Below are 25,332 nucleotides of genomic sequence, written 5' to 3'. Positions count from 1 at the left end.
TTTTGACTATTAGAGAAAAAATTACTCATAACCATCCCAAAGATGTATCGTTATCTTTGGCTGCTTTCAGTGATGCCGGTATTTGGTTAGACTCTTTCTCTCCGATTGTTCTGTCTGAGTTATTTTCATTAGTTACTTCATCCAAACCATCAACATGCTTATTAGACCCCATTCCTGCCAGGCTGCTCAAGGAAGTCCTACCATTATTTAATGCTTCAATCTTAAATATGATCAATCTATCTTTGTTAGTTGGTTATGTACCACAGGCCTTTAAGGTGGCAGTAATTAAACCATTACTTAAAAAGCCATCACTTGACCCAGCTATCTTAGCTAATTATAGGCCAATCTCCAACCTTCCTTTTCTCTCAAAGATTCTTGAGAGGGTAGTTGTAAAACAGCTAACTGATCACCTGCAGAGGAATGGTCTATTTGAAGAGTTTCAGTCAGGTTTTAGAATTCATCTTAGTACAGAAACAGCATTAGTGAAGGTTACAAATGATCTTCTTATGGTTTCGGACAGTGGACTTATCTCTGTGCTTGTTCTGTTGGACCTCAGTGCTGCTTTTGATACTGTTGACCATAAAATTTTATTACAGAGATTAGAGCATGTCATAGGTATTAAAGGCATTGCGCTGCGGTGGTTTGAATCATATTTGTCTAATAGATTACAGTTTGTTCATGTAAATGGGGAATCTTCTTCACAGACTAAAGTTAATTATGGAGTTCCACAAGGTTCTGTGCTAGGACCAATTTTATTCACTTTATACATGCTTCCCTTGGGCAGTATTATTAGACGGTATTGCTTAAATTTTCATTGTTACGCAGATGATACCCAGCTTTATCTATCCATGAAGCCAGAGGATACGCACCAATTAGCTAAACTGCAGGATTGTCTTACAGACATAAAGACATGGATGACCTCTAATTTCCTGCTTTTAAATTCAGATAAAACTGAAGTTATTGTACTTGGCCCCACAAATCTTAGAAGCATGGTGTCTAACCAGATCGTTACTCTGGATGGCATTTCCCTGATCTCTAGTAATACTGTGAGAAATCTTGGAGTTATTTTTGATCAGGATATGTCATTCAAAGCGCATATTAAACAAATATGTAGGACTGCCTTTTTGCATTTACGCAATATCTCTAAAATCAGAAAGGTCTTGTCTCAGAGTGATGCTGAAAAACTAATTCATGCATTTGTTTCCTCTAGGCTGGACTATTGTAATTCATTATTATCAGGTTTCCTAAAAGTTCCCTAAAAAGCCTTCAGTTGGTTCAGAATGCTGCAGCTAGAGTACTGACGGGGACTAGCAGGAGAGAGCATATCTCACCCGTGTTGGCCTCCCTTCATTGGCTTCCTGTTAATGCTAGAATAGAATTTAAAATTCTTCTTCTTACTTATAAGGTTTTGAATAATCAGGTCCCATCTTATCTTAGGGACCTCATAGTACCATATTACCCCATTAGAGCGCTTCGCTCTCAGACTGCGGGCTTACTTGTAGTTCCTAGGGTTTGTAAGAGTAGAATGGGAGGCAGAGCCTTCAGCTTTCAGGCTCCTCTCCTGTGGAACCAGCTCCCAATTCAGATCAGGGAGACAGATACCCTCTCTACTTTTAAGATTAGGCTTAAAACTTTCCTTTTCGCTAAGGCTTATAGTTAGGGCTGGATCGGGTGACCCTGGACCATCCCTTAGTTATGTTGCTTTAGACGTAGACTGTGTTTCATAATTATTGTATGGCCTTGCCTTGCAATGTGGAGCGCCTTGGGGCAACTGTTTGTTGTGATTTGGCGCTATACAAGAAAAAAGTTGATTGATTGAAATGTGGTGCTTGTATCATCATTTGAAGGATTGTTTCAGTTATCTGCTGCACTATTTATGTGGAATAGTAATCACGACTTACACAGACACACACACACAAATACAAATAAAAAACAAGATAATTGCCATCCCAAGTGAAAAGTCTCAACATTGTGTCATCGAAGCATTAAATAGAGAGCATGGCTTCCAACTGGGAGCTAATAAACACCTTGTCAGTGCTGTAGGTGTCAGCTTTCCACCCAGGATGAGTGTATCCAAGAGACATGCTAACGCGTCATAAGCCAGCATTAGCCCACTCGTACGCACTGTTGGTCATTTACTGTGTGATGATGTGCGTCGTGTCCTTTAACAATTTAAACACCACCGGATGACATCATCCTCGGTCACGCACATTTCTGTCATTATGGGACCTACGGCATCCGATTGGATGTGTATGCAAAGACAACTGTGCACACTCATTACTCCGGAATTCAATACAAAATGTGAAAAACTGCATAAGGCTGGCAGGTGGCGCCTGCATCGTAGAGAATCCTGTGATGGCTGATAGGTAGCCAAGGTCACCGGCTGTGCATTTGTTTAATGAAGGCAGGGTGTCTGGACACAGCGGATCAGGCGCTTCTGCAGCCGTGACTGACTGAGTGCACAATTCATCAAAGTGATGAACAGTAAAGCAGTCAGAAAACAAGGATTTTAAGTGAAATTGAACACACATCTGGGAAAATAATGAGCATAGGCTCAAAAAAAAAAAAAATGTGATGGGATCATGTTCAAATGCAGGGTTCAAACCAGTGCCCTGACGGCAGGATGTGGGCTGACGGTTAGATATTACAACCACATTTTTAACAATAAATCTTATACCCTTTTTCAGCAAGCTAATATAAATCACAGGATCGGCCAAAAAGCTACATAGACATTGAGATGATGCACAGTAAATTCTGCTGAGTAAAATGAACTCAGCTGGGATAACATTTGATCCCAGTCTAAACAGAGTAAAAAACACTCTATTGTTGAGCGAAAACAGCTCTACTGGTGTTGCCTCCACTGCGCATGCGTCATTTCGGAGCACAGCCAGCCGCTCTGTGGACAGACTGTCTTCACCCAAAGCGATCAAATGGATTAATGGGATTATTAACCATCAGATGACAAGGTAAAACCTCTTAAATCATTCTAAAGTCAGTTTGAAGCAGGACCTAGGTGATATTCCGTGTTGCAATGAAATGACGGACGGTCAGTGAACGCCACAGCTAGCAGCTCATGTAGCTGTGGCGCTGTGATCGCTTGCTCTGCCTAATAATTAATTTCAGCCCTATTAAATACAGTACGGTTTGATTATATCCTTTGTGTCTCAGAAAGAGGCAAAGCTGTGTGTAAGAATTTCTCTCTCACACACACACACGCACACACACATATACAGCTGGGCTCAAAAGTTTACATACCCTGGCAGAATTTTTGTTTTTTTGTCCATTTTTCAGAGAATATGAGTGACAACACAAAAACGTTCTTTCGCTCATGGTTAGTGGAAGCCATTTATTGTCAAACAACTGTGTTTCCTCTTTTTAAATCAAAATGACAAGAGAACTACCCAAATGATCCTGATCAAAGGTTTACATACCCCTGTTCTTAATACCGTGTGTTGCCCGCTTTAACATCACTGACAGCTTGGAGTCTTTTGTGGTAGTTGTGGACGAGGCTGTCTGATGGTAAAACTGCCACTGAATATGTCTTTGACTTTATTTACATCAATTATTAAGAAATACAAACAATATGGCATCTGCATGGAGCAGAGTGACTGTGCAAGAAGGAGAAGAGTGAGGAAAGCCACCAAGACACCCAGACAACCCAGGAGAAGTTATGGGCTTATGTGGCTGTGATTGGAGAAATTGTGCACAATGCAAGCTTTGCATTTTGTATCACTACTCTTAGCTTCATAGTGGAGTAGAGCAGAGAAAGATTTTCTTTCACCAAAACAGATCAAATATAGGCTTGCATCTCAGATGTACCTTCTGGCAATTTGTAGCTAAACTTTCAGGTCTTCTTTTTAAGAAAATCCTCCTCTATACCACTTCATCATGCAGATGCATAACTGCTGATACAAAATGCAAAGTTTGCACTGTGCATAATTTCTCCAATCACAGCCACATAAGCCTATAACTTCTTCTGGGTTGTCTGGGTGTCTTTTCTCACTCTTCTCCTTCTTGCACAGTCACTCAGTTTTTGAGAACGGTCTACTCCATGCAGATTTACTATAGAGTGCTATATTGTTTGTACACTATTTCTTTGTAATTAATGTAAATAAAGTCCGAAACATATTCAGTGGCAGCTTTACCATCAGAGAGCCTCGTCCACAACTACCACAAAAGACTCCAAGCTGTCAGTGATGTTAAAGGGGGCAACACACAGTATTAAGAACAGGGGTATGTAAACCATTGATCAGGTTCATTTGGGTAGTTTCTGTTGTCATTATGATTTGAAAAGAGTAAACACTGTTGTTTGCCAATAAATGGCTTCACCCAACCACTAACCATGAGTGAAAAAAAACGTTTTTGTGTTGTCATTCATATTCTCTTAAAAATGGCCAAAAAAGAAAAAATGCTGCCAGGGAATGTAAACTTTTGAGCACAACTGTATATACGCGTCTTGTGGACGGCGTGCCACAGCACAGACACCGCGTCATGGAACGGAGCTCATGTGGGTGATGTGATGGTCAGATCGCCCGCTGCGTGCTCTGATCTGATGGTCCTTTTCAACCTGGGGGCCTGTCAGTGTCCGCTCCGTGCGTGCACTCGCTTGCTGCAGCTTGTCGCCACCACCGTGATATATGTTTTTATTTATGTCCATGTAAATACAGCAATCAGACACAGGGACAGTTGGTAGTCCGTAACTGTCCAAACAGAGTAGGTGTTGTGTAGCTGGAATGTCCAGAATGACAGATCACCACAACTGCTTCTGTTGGAAGCCACGCCTCCCGTGAGTGTAGCACACACACCCACGTCAGTTTGTGTTTCCAAAGTCACACTCATGGGGAACTCAGACAAATTTCACAGCAGTACAACAGTGATTATCTGCAGTCTCATGCCATGCCAAGAGTGTGAATGGCCACACATTTTCTAAGTGCCATGCGAGCAGTTTAGATGTTTGTGCGTGTCACCTGGAATTCAGTGGGTACCTGCAGCGAGAGGGTGCGAAGAGTTTGCACAGTGCACACTGTCTTTCAGGCGCTTGTGTGCGCAAATAGTTGTAGCAACATGTGTACAACACGTCGGCGACAGGGATGACATTACACAGTTTGCACGCGATTTTTTCATCATGCTCACTAAGTGTGCACTTTGTCCAAACTTCGCACTATGTGTGAAGGGGCCCTTATGGTAGTTGTGGACGAGGCTCTCTGATAGTAAAGCTGCCAGTGAATATGTCTTGGACTTTATTTACATCAGTTATGAAGAAATACAAACATTATGGCACTCTATGGTAAATATACCCACCCCCCACAAAAAAAAAAAATTCTGCCAGGAGATGTAAACCTTTGAGCACAACTGTATTTTAATCAGTTAGTTGTTTGGTTCAGAAAATATCAGAAAATGGTCAAAAACTTTGAACAGTGCTTCCCAAAACCAAAGACGTTCTCATTTATTTTTCATTTTTTTAATATATACGAGGTCTGTGATGAAAAAAGTGGTCCTTTTTATTTTTTTCAAAAAATAAATGGATTTGATTCATATGTTTTTACGTCAGACATGCTTGAACCCTCGTGCGCATGCGTGAGTTTTTTCATTGGCCTGTGGGCAGGCCTTGAGTGAGGAGTGCTCCACCCCGCCCGTCGGAATCTCTTTGTCTGAATAGCCGCTGCGGACGGCGCGCGTTGCTTTATCAACATTTTTTCTGGACCTGTGAGGAATATCCGAGTGGACACTATTCGAGAAATTAAGCTGGTTTTCAGTGAAAAGTTTAACGGCTGATGAGAGATTATGGGGTGTTTCTGTCGCTGTAAGGACTTCCCACGGAGCGGGACGTCACGCGGCGCTCCCAGGCGCCGTCGTCGGCCTGTTTCAACCTGAAAACATTCTAATTTAAGGCTTAATTCACCCAGGACGTCGTGAGAGAACAGAGAAAATTCAGAAGAGGCCGGCATGAGGATTTTATGCGGACAGATTCGCCGAGTCGTTTCCGTGACGACTCGGCGAATCTGTGTGCGCCGCGACAGGAAAAACACCTCCGTGTTGAAAACCATTTGTAAAATTCAGGCGGCTTTTGATGGCTTTCAACAAGTGAATAACTGAGAAATTGTTTAACAGCTTGGGCATGTTCCAACTTGTCCGTTAAGGTTTCCAACGGCCCGACATGCGACTCTGCCCACACGTTCTTTCATTACAAAATGTCCGTTAACAATGGAATGTCTGAATAAACTCCTCATGCCGACTTCTTCTGAAAGTTCTCTGTTCTCTGACGACTTACTGGGTCAACAGAGCCTGAAATGTGGAAGTTTTCAACTTGAAACAGCGAGACGCTGCCGCCTCGAAGCGCAGCTCGCCGTCAGGTGCCATGGGCCGTCCTTAAAGCGACACTACCAGACCAAAATCTCTCATCAGCCGTTAAAATTTTTACCAAAAACCAGCTGAATTTATCGAATGGTGTCCACTCAGTTGTGCCTTACAGTTTTTGAAAAAATTTGATCAAACAAAGCAGCAGTCTCTGAGCCATTCCTAAACAATGAAAAAATCGACGAGAGGGTGGGCGACTCCTCACTCAAAGACTGCCCACAGGCGAATGACGTAACCGACAGGCATGAAAAAACTCTCGTATGCCCACGAGGGTTCAAGCATGTCTGATGTAATCACACGTGATTCAAATCCATATGGTTTTTGAAAAAAATAATAAAGTCCGTTACTTTTATCACAGACCTCGTATATATTCACTTTACTGTCAGAGAAGTGAAAAAATAATCATATTTAAGAAGCTGAAATCAGAGAAATTGGACTCACATCATAATTTTATGCACTTGGTTTCTATCAATGTGCAAAATATTAAAGCATTTCAGCAATCCATTTTCACTTTATTTACTGAATTCTTTGCATTTTCCTTGCAATTTCCTTTTCAGCTGCATTTTTTACCCTTAAAAAATGGACTGACTAGGTTTTGCATCTGAACCTGAAAATAACTAATTATTAAAACAGTGGGCAATTCATATGATCACTGATGTTACTTCATAAAATAAATTACAATAAAACATGAATACCACACATAAAAACAATACTTTAAAAATATATATTATAAAGACTTCTGCAGCATAGAGGCCTATATGCCAGTTTAAACACGGGGCTTTCTGGAATAAACAACCATAAATAATGTTAAGAAGACGACAGCCATAGTGATAAATAGGTTATTCTAACAAAAATGTTGTCAGCCATTTTATTTCTGGTTGCCCCTTTGAATTAATTGGTTGAAACCAATCATTTGGTGCCTGATAAGCAACCTACCAGATTTCAAACTGGCTGATTACTGACCGTGTTTTTTCAGCTGTGTAATTGTGTTGAACCTGTCATAAGCAATGCACACACAGAGGTCAACAAGTGCAAGAACACACTGATGGTGCCCTGTCTGTTATTGGGAGGAAATCTGCAGCAATCTACATTCAGAGAACGCTGAAGAATACATGTGTCAGCCATTGTGAAACCCACAAAGCACAGCAAAAAAGGGAAGGTGTGCAGAACTGCCAGCTTTGTGCTTTTCTGGAGAAAATTCATGGTGTATATGTCGATATTATATATTTGCAGCTTCATACACATTATGTTTGCATTGTTGACTGTGTGATTGGCATGGCCCCGTTGGGAAGACGGAACCTTGTGGCCAGCCCAGTCTCGGTTTTTGTTTTTGTTTTTTGTGCCCCGTCACAAAAAGCACCTCATTTTCGTGACCCAGTTTTTTTTTTCATTTTGCTATTTGTAATCCTCCACTTTCTCAAGATTCAAAGCTTTTATTGTCATATGCACAGTAAAGAAACATGTTTCCCTGTGCAATGAAATTCTTACTTTGCTGCCCACACTGGATGCCCAAATATATATATATATATATATATATATATATATATATATATATATATATATATATATATATATATATATATATATATATAACTAAGTATAAAATATCTAAATATAAGTGGGGGGGAAAATGAAATAACATAAGCATACTGGTAAGAACAACAGAATATTCTCTTAACTTTAACCATACATAGTAAAATCACCAGTGTTAAATTAACAACATAGGGTCTCACTCTGACCACAGTAGGACCATATGTACACTACCAGTGTTAATTTAACACCACCAGTGTTAGTTTTACACTGGTGATTTTACTGTGTAACTATGTTAATGTGTCCCCTTCCCTAAACCTCCACTCTCCATACTCCCCTTTTCACCCCACATTTCGTCCCCTGTCATGAAATGAAATCATGCCCCCATCGCAAAAAGCGTCCCCTTTTCGTGCCCCCATCACAATCCCATAGATGAATGTATTTTTCATAATGCCACCACGAAGACTGGGTTGTTTCGGTCCTCAGCAGAGGCACCGCCAGGAATTTTGGCCCCCTGAAAATAAATCTTACTGGGCCACTCCCCTCCCCATATTATTTTGTCAGTATTATATTTGTATTTGGGGTCTCTCTGGGCTACTGTCAATCATGGACCCCTACAATCCTTCTCCTTATTCTCCCCTTTTCGGCACCCCTGGCCCTCGGGCACCACTGCTGCAAAGAGTACTACCACAGTCATCCCTAAAGCTCAATAAACTGCAATACTGGAGAAGTTTGGCTGTGCCAAGAAAATGGAACGGAAAAACAAGTCAGCAATGTACATGCACCTGTGAAGCCACGCGTGCGCCACACCCTTGTCCGTGTCTCTGTGGGATATCTGAGTGGATGGAGCCTGTGTTATCCGAGACTGTGCGCTCAGATAAAGGAGTGTGTTCCTGTCGCTCCCCCGGGCTATTTATAACCAGCGCAGCTCCAGCACTTTATGAATGTCCGCAGGCGCAGCATCATTCAGCCTTCCGACAGTCTGCTGCAACTGTTTGGGGATCTATAGACAATAAAACTCCACATCGTCCGCAAAAACTGACCGAACGCACCAAACAACACAGCTGCTTCTGTCGGCGCAAGTTTGATCCGATGTCCTGCACACAGCCGCAGTGTAGCTTATTTCTAAATGCCGTGACTGTGGTCTATTTTTTCCCTCTCTCTCTGAAAACAAAACAAACAACAACAACAAAAAAAATAAATTCCCAAGAGGTTTTAGAGTGATCGATCGAAAACGCACGACTCGGCGCTGCAGTAGATGCGCTCCGCTCGTTTCACCGATAGACAGACGTCTCTGCGGACGAAATGGAATATCGGGGAGATCATGAACGCCTCACGGAGATGTTATTTCATCAGAGCCTTGGAGGTGGTCAAAAAGAACCGAGATCAAGATAACATTGCAACACCCCAAACACACGCGCGCACACTCGTTTCTGTCAGGACATTGATGGTTTATCCCCGTGTCCAGCCAGAGTCACGCAGCACGCACACAAATGCCAAAAAAAGTGTCTTCATCGACATTGATAACCGATCCGTCACGGATCATTTAGCGCGCGTGTGGATCCGATACATTTTTTTTTTTTTTTGTACCTGCAGAGGACGCGCCTCACCGCGCTCCGTTTGCTTTTTATGTCCCATCCACCGAGCTCAGCCCGCAATCCAAACTCCCTCACAGCCCATTTTTCCTCACGCATACTCACCTGCTGTAGGCTTCACTGCTGCCGAGCATCCTTTCGCATTGCTCCCCGACGGCAACTCCCAGACACCGACACTCAGACCGAGGCGCGCGGTCTCAAGTCCATCGCGCGGCTCCCACAGTCAAGGAAAAACGAAAGAAAGAAAAGAAAAAGAGATAACGAGCTTTAACCAGACGTTTTCTTGCAGATTTCCAACCGGTTCGTCCGAACTGAGAGGATGACAGCTGAAGTTGAACGCGGCAAAGCGCGCGGGCAGCAATCCTCCCTCGGCAGCGGGACTCCGTGTGCGTCCGAACGCGTCCGGCGGAGAGAAGAAAGAAGGAACGAAGCTCCCACGCACCGCGCAGACACGCAGTTGTCGCTCCTTGATGCGGTGCTCGTACAGCCTCACACAGCGTGCTGTGTGACTGCTGTCGTCAGTGGCACAGGCAGTCCGACAGCTGGAGGGAGGGACGCGCGCTCTGCGTGCTCCGTGCGCCTACTTCGTCGTTACGCACGGGTTTTATCCATTAAGCGCCGTGTGTTTGTTTATCATCATTATTATTATTATTTATTTTAGGCTTCCTTTTCTTTTGCTCTCTATCCCCGTTAAAGCGTGCACAAAGAGGCGCGGGTGCGCGCACGGAGATAGGACGCAATTAAACGTCTAAATAGGACGTTTCACTGATACGCTGTTATAAAGGAAAACGGGGGAAGAAAAAACGAGAGTGCACAGTCTGTGAGTTAAAAAAAAAAAGAAAGAAAGAAAAAGAAAGTAGCAGTTCCGCTTTTGGGGGCGTGATGGCGCTGCGACCTTCGGATAATGCAGAGAAACAGACACACGAACTGACCTATTGTCTGTCTGATGATTTGAATGGCGGCCTGAAGCGCAGTCAGACTGCAGGAGGCTTAAAAACAGGGAAAGTATGTTTCACATAAGCAAAATCTCCAACTCCACTGATGATTTATGTGCTGCTACAATGAAAGGACATCAAATAGACAAAGAATTATTTGATTCAATCAGTGATGATGATGACGATGATGATAATAATAATAATTATTATTATAGAGCACTTTTGTGTCCAAATTGACAGTGCTACAGTCCAAAACAGGAATTTTAAAAATACAACAGTGATAGATAGATAGATAGATAGATAGATAGATAGATAGATAGATAGATAGATAGATAGATAGACAGATAGATAGATAGATAGATAAGATGTGCGTGGAATGATACATTGCATATCATGACAATCGTGGTGCGAGGCCTCTGTCAAATAGCACTGCATTTTGAAATGAGTATTATAATGAAGAGTCAACTTGTGCAGACATTCAGAGTAATCATGACTAAATGATGTTTTAGTTTTGTTTAATAATACAAATAATGAATGTTTATGAGTTCAAAGGTACAAATATTTCATGAGGTGAAAGATGGAACGTTCCATCTTTCACTGAATTACATATTCGTTACATTGAAAGAATGAAAAAAAATCATTATTTGTTTCATATAATGGCGAAAATAGATCCTTGTCATTTGATATTTTATAAATTTATAAACAGCAAAAATGGGACTTACATTTTGATGTGCATCACTAACTGGTGCTTTGACATCAACAGTCCAACATGAACTTTCAATAGGAGTCCAAAAAATAGTTCTCAGTCAACTTGCAAAAAACAATTCTGACGATGTAGTGTGTGATGCCGTGTAATGACTTTATGTACAGACTGCCGTCTGCTTTCGTCACTCCAGCAAAAATCATATTAGAAGTTTTTTCAGCTTTTCATCCTAACAGCTCTTCATGCCTCCAGATGACTTACGGCATGGTGGATTTGTTTTTGTGTGTGTTTGAAGAATTAGCACCATCAATTACCTCCTTCAAATTGGCATCCACCAGCAAAACAAACTCTATCATGTTTAGCTAAGGGCCCCTTCACTCATTAGTGCGAAGTTTGGTAAAATACAGCGAAAGAGCACAAAACAGTTTGAATTAGTGCACCACAAAACATTGTGCCGACGGGCAAACGTGCATGAGCCCGGTGTGAGAGTTCGTGCCCGCGACGGTGTCTTTGAGCAGGAACAGTGCGAGGTGCACCACATTGTGGCATTTATGTGGAATAAATAATAAAAAAAACAGTTGGCACCTGTGGGACCACGTCGCACCGCTTATGTGGAATAAAAAAAAAAAGAAAAACATACCAACCACGGGACTTGAACCTGCATCTTCCAAAAGCTCTGACTACCAGTCAGAAACTTTATCGCTGAGCTATGGAGCTGTCCTTTGAAAGTTCCTGGAATCTCCCTCATATCAGGAAGGGTATGGAAGTATTACAAATAAATAAATAAATAAATAAATAAATAAATCACACACCATATAGAAAGACTGCATTTATCAAGCGAGCAATACAAATATGATCCGTCTGTTCCTCTGTAAATCACCCATGGTCACTGACATACAGTCATGAAATGACTTGAATGAGAAGGAACGGTCAGATCCCCCGCTGCATGTTCTGATCTGACAGTCCATTTAAAAAAAAACTCATTAATTTTATTTATAGAAATCACAACCTGATTGGGTTGTGCAACCAGTCTGCTCTGTGTAACCCTGATGCCATCAGATCTCAGAAGCTAAGCAGTGTGGGGCCTGGTTAGTAATACACCTCCGTGTTGGTCTCACAGGACGGCTTTCAGATGGCTTTCAGACGGCTTTCGATGGCTATCGTCGTGTGACTATCCGAGAAATTGTGGATTAGCTGGACATGCCAGAACATGTCCTGTGAGGCTTCATCACGGCGTTGCTTTGCACCATGCAGCTTCGTCCCGACGCGTGAATTCCTGTGGTTTTGTCCCGCGCCATTCGCGGCATGGTGGCGCATTCCTCCGCTCCTCTTTCCATGACAAAAACTCCTGTAACAGTGGAATGTGCCGAAAAAGTCTTGATGTTCACGTCTTCTGCCATTTCTGTGGTAGTCAGACGACGTCCCGGATCAACACAGCGTTCAGTTTGGAAATGATCTGGTCGTGTGAGCCTGTCGATCGCCACTCGGAACGCGGCGCACCCTCAGCCGCTGTGGGCGGTCTTTAAACCGGCTGTAACACTCCTCAATCTGTGTGATCCCCATAAAATCATCCCTGAAAGCCATCTGAATTTAGCAAATGGTATCCACCTGGCTGTCTCTCACAGTTTCTGGAAAAATTTGATGCAGCAAAGCTCCAAATCATTCAGACATTTTACTCACAATAAAAAATCCGACGAGGGGGGTGGACCAGTGCTCATTCAAAGCCTGCCCAGAGGCGAATGACGCAACCGACAGGCGTGAAAAAACTCACGCATGCGCACGAAGGTTCAAGCTTGGCTGATGCAATCACACGTGATTCAAATTCATATAGTTTTTGAAAAAAATAAAAAGGTCTGATACTTTTCTAACAGACCTCGTATGGTTAATTAATTGAGGGTGATCCTGATTGCAATTGACCGTGAATGTTTACGAGCATTTGCTTTAGAACATGTGGGCTTTATCAACAGCTTATACACTGAAAAAAGAACCATCTTAAAAAAGCAGTACAATTGGCAAAACCTGAATGAATTAAGTTGTTTGAACTTAAGTTACAAACTTAAGTTCAAACAACTTAATTCATTCAGGTTTTACCACTTGTAATGCTTTTTTAAGTTGGTTCAACTATTCTCTTTTTCCAGTGTACGTACTGATATGCCTATGAATGACATATGCCTGTTTGATAAATCTGAATTTCTTTATACTTTCACACACACATACGCACACACACACTAAATTTTGTTCATACTACAGCATTTAGAAACATTTCTATGCACAGTTTGATAAATGATTATCCTGACATTAGACACTCCATTTGGATCTGCAGACAACAACTGAGAAAACGACAGGATGAATATGCTTCCATCGTTTTGAGAGGTGAACGTATGCTGGGTCAGGAGCTTTTTTAAGTCAAATCTTTGCAGATAATGTTCTTTTAAAGCATATCAGACTGGATTACTCCAAGCATATACCTGAAAATACCACCCAAAGTAACCCGTGAGGAATCATTGTGACAACATATTTAACTGCAGATGAAATTTAAATTACTCGTGTTATTGAGAGCTGAAGTAAACCGTTTTGCGTAACAGCCCTAAGACAATCAGAGGTTACATTTCCTGTGTTTAACCCACCCTGCTTTAGCTAACACACTCCGCATGCTATTTATTTTCCACCCACAGCCTACAATGGAGAACAGTCAACTAAAATATTTGTCTGGCAGTGTTAAAATAGATTGTTGTCTATCTGGCATTCTTTGCACAGAGTCTGAGAGTAACTTAAACCGCTCAGGCGCTGCAGACTACATGTGAATGTCATCAGCATCAGTTCACGCATGGCCAACGCATCCACATCTAACACTACGGTATATTCTCTGTGACTGTCAGAGCTGTATTTTTGGCTGTGAATGTATTCCTTTAAGGGAGATGGGCTTCTTTTTTCCACAGCAGCGTATAGACAGAACTAAAGTAATTCAAGTGACATTATAACTCCTCCAGTGTCATTCAGTCAGGCCAACTGCAAACTCAGCTGGCACGATGAGTGTCAAGTAGGTGTCTGTTTGCCTCAGGTTGGCGTTATCTTGCTAATATAGGTGACTGCATTCTGCTGCAGATTGTTAGATATTAAGAAACTTAATATTAGAAGGCCAGCTGAAAAAAATTATTGCAAAAGAACCAAAGACCCATTTACAGTTGGGTGGACTTAGACAAAGGAGGTGAAGTGTTTCTTCTACTGACCAGGAAGTAGACATAGGTCTACATGTAGGGCAGCACGGTCTCGTTTAAACCCCTACGTAATATCATGGGATTTGACCACATCAGGGGACAGCCGGCACAAACATGGCAGAGAATCCTCAGGTGGAGTGTGGGAGTTTTAACACAAACCATTCAGCCCGGCTCTGTAAACTTAAAAGCATACTCGCTGTCACCTAGCGGACCTGCTGGTTTAAGATGTGATGGTTTAAATTGGTTTCCGCTGAAACCCCCATCCTCCGAATGGTTTGTGCTGACACACCCCACACTCTGCCTGGGTATTAGTCTTGTAATTTCTCCCGGTTCTTTATTAATATACTGCCCCTTACCAAGAACCAATTCGTTATATTCCTCATTTTGAATTTATTGAAAGTCACGTTGAAACTGGGCCCAGGTCCTCACAGACGGGCTCCATCTTGTGTAGGACCATGGACATAGCTTACACAACACTTTTGTACAATGTTGGCATTACAGCGGGTGTGTTTTATTTTCACAGTTCTAACGTTACTGGCTCTCACAGACGGGGAGCCCTCCCTTTGTCTAAAACTTGCACATGCGTGAAGGAAGTGAAACTTAACTCTTATGTTTAAACTTTAAACCAGGATTCAGGCATTTCTAAACAAATAACAAAAGCAAATACTTGATAACTAACATAAAATAAGGAATTAGTACAGATATTATCTAACATTCTCTTCTCATGAACAGCGTAAATTTTAATGGGATAATGGTGTACTGTTTTGTATTCGGCTGCAATCACCGAAGGAGTCGCGGAAAGTGCAATTTTTTTGGGTTCCCAGTGGAGAAGGGAAGACAAGGCAAACGGGAGAGGTCGTGTCGGTAAGTGTTATCCTACGCAGTTAACCAGAGTAGCTGCGTTCTCTCGCCTGCACAACCGCCTCGATACGTTTGAGCTCCGGGTCATAAACAAACTGCAACAAATGTAATTAATATTATCAGGACCATTATTTCAAATGTTAACACCTTTAACAGAAACACACTGATTTTTTACAGTAGTTTGAATCTTTAATTTCTTAAAAAATAATATTCCTCTCAAATTATAACTAGAGTCCCTCATTTTAAACAGATCCTGAACATGTTGAGGCAAAAGGTTATTTTTAACTTCATACATAATTTGTATTGTGATGTGATCAACCAAGTCCCAGAATTTTAAAATTTGTAAACAGGCAAATAACACTATGTAACACAATTTTTGTTCCTGGCTTCTAAGTGTTATATTTCAACTGCTTATGTCTAAAGTCTATGGGAAAATGACTACATTCAGCACAAACTTTGATTTTATTTTATTTTTTTTATGTTCTAGAAAGTTCTAAAAGTTTCTTGAAATTTCTAGATAATTCTGGAAACTTCTAGAAAATTCTGGACAGTTCTAGCAGTTAAAGAATATTCTAGAAGACTACTCAGTAGTAGTGAAGGCGAATCGAGAATATACTTGAAAACAGACAAATTTCAAAATATCATTGTCCAGATCACAGAAGCAAAGTTTCTGTGGAATAACAGCTATTTTCTATTTATTTAAGGCATAACAGGTTAGGAAAACACACTGTGTACCCAGGAACAAAACAAAAATAAAAATTTGTTACGTAGTGTAATGGATTCATTGGCTCATGATATGGTTTGTTACTGATAACTCATATAGCTTTCTTTTGCAACAAAAATACTGGATAAGTATGAGTTTGTGCTTCCCCAAACCTCAATACAATATGTCATATATGGAACAAGTAATGAATAATATAAAATGGTTAATGAATGTTGGGAGAGGAAGTCTTGTGCTTCATGCAGAAATGCAATGGCTTTTTGACATTTTAGATTTAACATAATATGTGTTTTCCAGCTTAATTTATCATCAATAAAAACAACAAGAAATTTTGTATCAGTTAGAATTTCAGTTTCGATATCACGCAATAATACAGTTCTGCTTACATTCCTGGACTTGTTTCCAAATATGGTACACTTGGTTTTACCAAAGTGGAGCGATAATTTGTTTGAATCGAACATTGTTTAAATTTCTGTAATTCCTTCTCCATCATGTCCAAGAGCTGTCCCAAATGATTCCCACTACAAACACAGTTGTATCATCAACAAATAAAATACAACTTACGCCAGGTAGACATCTGAGTCCTTTGTTGGCTGTTTTGTTTTTCAGAGCAATAGAAGGCAGCCAGATTTGCACCAGATGAGAAGTTCTGACACTTCCATGGTTTTCTGTTCCTGGTTGATAACCATGAACTGTGTGGAAAAATCTCACTTTGCCTTCGGTCCATTAATTTTGTCAACAAACACCACTGTATACACTTACAAAGACCTGACCTACTCACTCACAAACCACAACAAAAGATCTAAGATGCTGTGGCCGAGAGAGGGATCACAGGATGGGAACGATCAGACTCACATTCAGATGAAAACAGTGCAAAGACACCAAGTCCAAATGAGGTTTCAGTCATCTAGCATGTGGAGCTGTGACTGTGATAAGTGGACGTTATGGAGTAATATACCTGCCTCCCTCTTCTATGGCCTCTGTTTCCTAAGTGATGCAAACAACAGCAGAGGTAACAATGGATACACACTACTGCAATAGTGCCACGGGGCTGTGAAAGAATCTCATCAATTATTAATCTGTTCTGCTGCTTTCCTCCACCTCTGCACGAATACTTCTTCTTAATCTTTTGCTATGGGTTCAAAGGTGCCTGTCACATGGACACCCTGATCCCTAAACAATAGAAGGTTTTTCAAACACATAAAAAGATAACCATTTCCTTGACACAACAGAGCTATTGCTAGTGTTCATCTTGCCCTGTATCCCAAATATATATTCATACTGGATTTTGTTTCTAACCAAGTGGCAACCTCTGATGCCGAAAAATGAAGCCAACACAGAAGTGCAAAAAAAAATTCAGTTCCTTGAGGCTGGCTCCAAAGGTTAGTCACTCCCATAGACCCCCATGTTAAAATGCAACTTACATTGTTGCATCATGTGATGGTAGCTGTGTTGTTGACTACATTTGCCAGATTCCTGTGTTGCTGCATAAGATAGTAAGTCCCTCCAGCTGCTCCCTTGTTTTCACTCAGGATTTCCACAGCAGTGTCCAAGGTGCATCTACATGTTGATTTGGCACAGGTTTTATGCCGGATGCCCTTCCTGATGCAACTCTACATTACTAGGAGAAATGTGGCAGGGGTGGGGTTTGAACTGAAAACCTTCTGCACTGAAACCAAGCACATGAACCACTTGGCCACCACCCCTGGCTAAGGGCCCCTTCACACATACGCTGTAAAATAAATAAATAAATTATGTTAAATTAACGGTGAAATTTTGTGAAATCACAACATAAAGAAATTGTAGAAAGAAAAACAATGGAGTGGTGTTTAATTTACAGCAATAATGTGTAAAATGTGAAACCAAACTGAAGTGTAAATTTAACAGTACAAATATGTTAAAATAATCATATACAATTGTATATTTTACAAATAACTGCAAGTTTAAACACAGAAAAACCATAATACCAAAAACTGTCCAATACAGTGAGATTTTACAGATGAGAATTTTCACAAATACAGTAAAATACTGATAATTAAAGGTTTGAAAAAAGAGGTGATGTGTCTGTTTAAACTACATTTTGAGGCTAATTCAACATAAGGTGACCGTAAGCTACCATTGATGTCCTGTGAAAGGTGCTGGAAACTGCCTGATATCAGAACGGACATGGATGTATTTAAAAAATAAAACCAAACACCATATAAAAAACTGCATTTATCAAGCGGGCAATACAAGTATGATCGGTCTGTTCCTCTGTAGATGACCCATGGTCACTGACGTACAGTCATGAAATGACATAAATGAGAAACATTGTGCTCTGATCACATCCCTATCTGCTGGTGGTGTCTAGCCGGCTGCATGCATGTCCTGCCCGACACACGTGTCTTTTGGAGGGTGCACCACAGGACTTGCACCGTGTCATGTGGAACAGAGCTCCCATAGATGACGTGACAGTCAGATCGCCCACTGCATGTTATGATTTGACGGTCTGTTTCAACCTGGTGGCAGCCTGTCCATGGGCTTCAGCATGCGCATGCTTGCTCGCTGCAGCCCGTCGCCACAGCGATATATGTTTTTATTTATGTCCACGTGATGACAGCAAGCAGACACATGTGCGTCACAGTGGGCAGATGTTAGTCCATGTCTGTCCAAAGACATTACATGTTGTCCAGCTGGGATATCCAGATTGACAGATCTCCACAGCTGCTTCTGTCAGTGGCCACACCTCCTGTCAGTTTAGCACACACACCAAAGCCACACTTGTGGGGCACTTAGACAAATTTCACTGCCAGCACGACAGTGATTGTCTGCTGATTGTTGTTGTGTCAATATTGCAAATGGCCACACATTTTCTAAGTGCCATGCACTTACAACCCCTGGCAAAAATTATGGAATCACCGGCCTCGGAGGATGTTCATTCAGTTGTTTAATTTTGTAGAAAAAAAGCAGATCACAGACATGACACAAAACTAAAGTCATTTCAAATGGCAACTTTCTGGCTTTAAGAAACACTATAAGAAATCAAGAAAAAAAGATTGTGGCAGTCAGTAACGGTTACTTTTTTAGACCAAGCAGAGGAAAAAAATATGGAATCACTCAATTCTGAGGAAAAAATTATGGAATCACCCTGTAAATTTTCATCCCCCAAATTAACACCTGCATCAAATCAGATCTGCTCACTGACATTGACCCTATGCCATGACATTGACCCTATGTGTCTTTTTGCAAGGAATGTTTTTGCAGTTTTTGCTCTATGGCAAGATGCATTATCATCTTGAAAAATGATTTCATCATCCCCAAACATCCTTTCAATTGTCCAAAATATCAACATAAACTTGTGCATTTATTGATGAAGTAATGACAGCCATCTCCCCAGTGCCTTTACCTGACATGCAGCCCCATATCATCAATGACTGTGGAAATTTACATGTTCTCTTCAGGCAGTCATCTTTATAAATCTCATTGGAACAGCACCAAACAAAAGTTCCAGCATCATCACCTTGCCCAATGCAGATTCGAGATTCATCACTGAATATGACTTTCATCAAGTCATCCACAGTCCACGATTGCTTTTCCTTAGCCCATTGTAACCTTGTTTTTTTTCTGTTTAGGTGTTAATGATGGCTTTCGTTTAGTTTTTCTGTATGTAAATACCATTTCCTTTAGGCGGTTTCTTACAGTTCGGTCACAGACGTTGACTCCAGTTTCCTCCCATTCGTTCCTCAATTCTGAGGAAAAAATTATGGAATCACCCTGTAAATTTTCATCCCCAAAACTAACACCTGCATCATATCAGATCTGCTCGTTAGTCTGCATCTAAAAAGGAGTGAACACACCTTCCAATGAGATTTATAAAGATGACTGCCTGAAGAGAACATGTAAATTTCCACAGTCATTGATGATATGGGGCTGCATGTCAGGTAAAGGCACTGGGAGATGGCTGTCATTACATCATCAATAAATGCACAAGTTTATGTTGATATTTTGGACAATTGAAAGGATGTTTGGGGATGATGAAATCATTTTTCAAGATGATAATGCATCTTGCCATAGAGCAAAAACTGCAAAAAACATTCCTTGCAAAAAGACATAGGGTCAATGTCAATGAGCAGATCTGATTTGATGCAGGTGTTAATTTGGGGGATGAAAATTTACAGGGTGATTCCATAATTTTTTTCTCAGAATTGAGTGAGTCCATATTTTTTTCCTCTGCTTGGTCTAAAAAGTAACCGTTACTAACTGCCACAATCTTTTTTTCTTGATTTCTTATAGTGTTTCTTAAAGCCAGAAAGTTGCCATTTGAAATGACTTTAGTTTTGTGTCATGTCTGTGATCTGCTTTTTTTCTACAAAATTAAACAACTGAATGAACATCCTCCGAGGCCGGTGATTCCATAATTTTTGCCAGGGGTTGTAGAAAATGTTAGATGTGTTAGATGTTCATGGTTGCCACCTGGATTTTGGCCAACACTTGCTGCAAGAGGGTTCAATGGGCTTGCACAGTGCACACTCTGTCTTTCAGCCGCTGGTGTGCGCAAATAATTGTAGCAACAGGTGTAAGAGGCGTTAGAAGCAGCTAGGATTCTACATGTTTTGCATACGATTCCTGCTTCATGCGCACTTTATGTGCATCTTGACCAAATTTGCACTGTGTGAAGGGGCCTTAAAAGTTGTTGCTGCATAAGATGGCATGAGGTAAGTGCTCAGATAGAAACTCATGCTGACCATCTCATCTCATCTTTAAATGCGTTACCAAGCATAACGTGTCAGAAAGAGGGGTCTATAGAGCGATGGATGAGTGAGCGCCACCGAGCGACTCGTGAGCGAGATGGAGCTGAGTAAAAAGGTGAGCTACTAAAGCTTATGCGCAGGCCAATCAATGCTAACAGTGGAAGCTGCGATGTGTCAGTGCTGGCGTCAGGGCGAATTCCACAACAAAATTCCGCTATGTACAGTATAAGCAAAGTCTAAGTCCAGCCTCACCCATGCAGTTCAGTGGAAATCTTACTCATAACTGGACATGATTCAAACAGATTTGAAATATATCTGGCTGCACATGGAGTGGGAAGAAGAGATGAGAACGTGCAAGCTCACATATTTCTTCATGTCATAGGAGAAGATGTACTGGACATTTTTAACAGCTTTCAGATTGAGCCAGAAAATCTCAACCTGGACACAGTGATGCAAAAATTCGAAGCTTATTTTGTGCCTACTATAAACATAACATTTGAGGGATGTAAATTTTTCTTCTGTGACCAGAAGCCGGGGATTTTATTTGACCAGTATTTAGTGAGTCATGACCTGATTTGAGCTTCAAACCCACTCTTCAGAAAACCTACAGGTGACCTCAAGGAGGGTTTGACCAGTCAACGAACACATTTTCTATAATAATGATTTAAACTGAAAGTGCAGGAAATTAAAATAAGAAAAAAATAGCGAATAATTGTATTTATTATTTGGCACATTTAGTTGATGTCATGTTTTACTATCAATGTCCATTGTTCAATGTTGTTATGTAATATCCCTAATTTCTCCAAACAACAAATGCCACTTGTCCACAGTTTCTCTGTGATGGAAGTTACACACATGCTCACATGTACACAGAGGCCACTTGGATTTTAATATCAATTGCGAAAGTCAAAAACCTCCTATCTTTTTCTGGTATGTTTTGAGAAAATTGCCAAAAACAAAATGATGTCTTGGAACATTCTGATAATCGACTCTCAAAATGGTTGGATAGGCTTAAATCCAACAAGTCTTTTTTCTAAAGTGAGATAGACATCTTCAAAAGTTTTTGACATATGTGACCTGGTAGGTTAGGTCATTGACCTTTGCTCCAGAAAAGATAGGAGGTTTTGCACTTTCAGTTTCTAAAAATTTATGAAAGCACCAGTAAAGATAGGAGGTGATCATCAAAGTAATGGTTGTGAATTTTAAGTGTAATGTTTAGAATAAGTATATTGTTGTGGCTGGCGTGCCTGGCTGGCTTTTGTGTGTCTTTTGTTTCTGTCTTTTGGTTTTCCTCCCAGGTGGTGCGCATTTGGGACTGAGTGGCTGTGTAGCTGAGTTTATCAGGACCTCACCCTGATCACCTGAGGCTGATCACCTGCGGCTCGTCAGGACTCACAGCTGTGGTGCATCTACATGGATTGGAACATGGTGGCATTTAAGACTGGAGTACACAGTGTGTATTTGCCAGAGACTCGACCTTGTGATCGTCGTCTCTAGAGCCATCTCCCATCAGTGGATGCAGAGAACGTCCAGGTTTGATGCATGGTCTGTGAAAGAGGAGGGGGTGAGGTCTCACGCTCGTCAGCACACTTCCTGAGGTACGTTTGGTTTTGTGACTAACATTTATACAGTCAGTAAATGTGGTGTCCCTCACACCTTATTATATTGAGCTGTATGTTAGTCGTTTAAATCAGCTTCCACTGCAGTGGAGTTTTGTGAACGGGGTGTTCTATGCCTGCAGGGTGGGAAGCTGATTTGCAATTAAGCCAGGAAGTGTTTGCTGTTTGTACACCTTTGAGTGGTCTCTCTGTGTGTTGAGTGTGGACTCACATAATGATTTCTTCTTTCACAGACTCGGTTTGTCGCGGCCACCTGGGGGGTGTCGGCGGGGTCCTTGGGTCCGAACAGTTTTCTGGCTCCGGACCGTTAGCGCTGCTGGGAGCGCACCGCAATCCACCACGCCAGACCGCGCACTCTTTTGTTGTTTTCGTATCACTTTACTGTTATGTTTATTAAACTCTGTTATCCTTTGTACCGTGCTCTGCTTATTTCATACTGGGTCCTTCAAACGCTGGTCGGTTCTCCGTGCTGCGTCCAACACATAACATATATTTTACATCTGTATGACTATTCTGTGGTAAACCTATTAATTTTTTTTTTTTTTATTAGATTTCAACCCCAGTCATAATGGCTTGGGAACACCATTTTTGATTAACAAAGAGACTACGAACTGTGGGTGGTCTTCACCAAATTTTAGACTTATGTATGTGTCATTAATCCAGCCAATCGTTTGCATATCCCAGGTTCCCCCATCTTGTGCCACTGCTGCCTCTCCCACCCTCTACATCTGCCATACACTTTTTTCTCTAAATTTTACTATATGGTATCATTCCTGATGCTGGACAGCTTGGGGGGTGGGGGGGTGAATTTGGTTTAATGTGCTACACATCCCATATTTTCAAAATGGAGAAAGTGTTTCAAGTGGGATTGATGTTTGAAAAGTCCCAATTTTATGGTTTGTCATTTTTGAATGGCCCTCTAAAAATGAAACAAAAAAAAAATACAGACAACTTTAGACTTCTTGAACACATTTATTAACATTAAATCCATGTCGTTAAAATTTATTTTGTAAAATCATAGCGCTCAAAGTGTTATCAGATCAGCTGAATCAAACCTATATTAAAACTACAAACAGCAGTGATAAACAGACATTATGTAAACTATACAGTTATATGCCCTCCGCTCAGTTGTCATCAGTAGCACAAAAGAGTCTAGTCATGATCAAGATTGTCATAGAAGCTGTGGAAGTCAGGGGCCAATACACTCTTGAGCTCCTGTAGATGTTTGTACTTCCATCTTTTGATCTTCAGTTGGTGTATATATTTCTATACAACTTGTCCTATTTTTGGTCTTAGCCTCCTTGGCAGTTCCACAAATCCCCCCTCACCATAGTCCAGTTTGTAGTAGATGCCATTGTTAGGTGTGTACTTTAGCTGTACAATATCTGTAACTACAGGATCACCTGGAACAGTGCTGGGGCGAATGGACTGGTAGTTCGACAGCTTTTCATATGACTTAAATAAGGTGTGATCCAGGTAGTTCACGGCTAAGGATATTCTTTGTTGGCACATTTAATATATTTCTTGAAATCAGCTGGGACTGAAATGTCATGATCGCGGAGTGTCCTCTCGCATGTGGTGTGAATTTCAATTTCAATTTATTTTTCAATTTACTTTCATTTATATAGCGCCAAAACACAGCAAGGTTGCCTCAAGGCATTTCACTCAAGTAGTCCGGCACCTTGACAACGCAAAGCCCATCATGGTACGTAGGATTTAATTAGATCAGCTAGGTAGGTAGGTGCCAGTCCGTGAACAATTTTATACGCTAGTAGCAGAACCTTAAGATGCCAAAATGGGACAAAGCAAGCAAAGGACAAAGTCAGTATAAAGTGCATTTATATATATATATATATATATATACGAGGGCTGTCAATAAAGTAACGGTCCTTTTTATTTTTTTCAAAAACTATATGGATTTCATTCATATGTTTTTACGTCAGACATGCTTGAACCCTCGTGCGCATGCGTGAGTTTTTCCACGCCTGTCGGTGACGTCATTCGCCTGTGAGCACTCCTTGTGGGAGGAGTCATCCAGCCCCTCATCGGAATTCCTTTGTCTGAGAAGTTGCTGAGAGACTGGCGCGTTGTTTGATCTAAATTTTTTCTAAACCTGTGAGACACATCGAAGTGGACACGGTTCGAAAAATTAAGCTGGTTTTCAGTGAAAATTTTAATGGCTGATGAGAGATTTTGAGGTGATTCTGTCGCTTTAAGGACTTCCCACGGTACGAGACGTCGCTCAGCGCTCTCAGCCGCCGTCGTCAGCCTGTTCAAGCTGAAAACCTCCACATTTCAGGTTCTATTGATCCAGGACGTCGTGAGAGAACAGAGAAGTTTCAGAAGAAGTCGGTTTCAGCATTTTATCCGGATATTCCACTGTTAAAGGAGATTTTTTTAATGAAAGACGTGCGGACGGGTCCGTGCGGACAGGTCTGCGCGTCGGGACGCAGCCGGCGCGACGCTCCGCCACAGGAAAAACACCTCTGTTGAAAGCCTTAAGGACAAGTTGGAACATGTCCTGCCTGTTAAACAATTTCTCATATACTCACTCCACTGAAAGCCATCAAAAGCCGCCTGGATTTTACAAATGGTTATCAACACTGGAGGTGTTTTTCCTGTGCCGCCGCACCGCGTCGGCTGCGTCCCGACGCGCGGATCCGTCCGCACGTCTTTCATTAAAAAAATCTCCTTTAACAGTGGAATATCCGGATAAAATGCTGAAACCGACTTCTTCTGAAACTTCTCTGTTCTCTCACGACGTCCTGGATCAACAGAGCCTGAAATGTGGAGGTTTTCAGCTTGAACAGGCTGACGACGGCGGCTGAGAGCGCTGAGCGACGTCTCACACCGTGGGAAGTCCTTAAAGCGACAGAATCACCTCAAAATCTCTCATCAGCCGTTAAAATTTTCACTGAAAACCAGCTTACTTTTTCGAACCGTGTCCACTTCGATGTGTCTCACAGGTTTAGAAAAAATTTTGATCAAACAACGCGCCAGTCTCTCAGCAACTTCTCAGACAAAGGAATTCCGATGAGGGGCTGGATGACTCCTCCCACAAGG

At 41.4% G+C, this 25,332-nt stretch overlaps 1 protein-coding gene across 2 annotated transcripts in view; it reads right to left on the bottom strand.

Moving 5' to 3' along the window:
- The window catches only part of lingo1a (leucine rich repeat and Ig domain containing 1a), a 762,763-nt gene that overhangs the window by 134,620 nt on the left and 602,811 nt on the right, over window positions 1–25,332 (bottom strand). Inside the window, exon 1 of one of the 2 annotated variants that reach the window (XM_034175986.1) lies at window positions 9,588–10,088. The exons of the other annotated variant lie outside the window; for it this stretch is intronic. The gene's annotated coding sequence lies outside the window, so the exon portion shown is untranslated. Of the gene's footprint in view, window positions 1–9,587; window positions 10,089–25,332 lie in introns of those variants that run through there. 2 annotated transcript variants of the gene reach the window in all.

This window comes from Thalassophryne amazonica, chromosome 8 (assembly GCF_902500255.1).
Source record: "Thalassophryne amazonica chromosome 8, fThaAma1.1, whole genome shotgun sequence".
NCBI lineage: Eukaryota > Metazoa > Chordata > Actinopteri > Batrachoidiformes > Batrachoididae > Thalassophryne > Thalassophryne amazonica.
The sequence above is the reverse complement of the archived record's forward strand: the minus strand, read 5'-3'. Positions and strand labels throughout refer to the sequence as shown.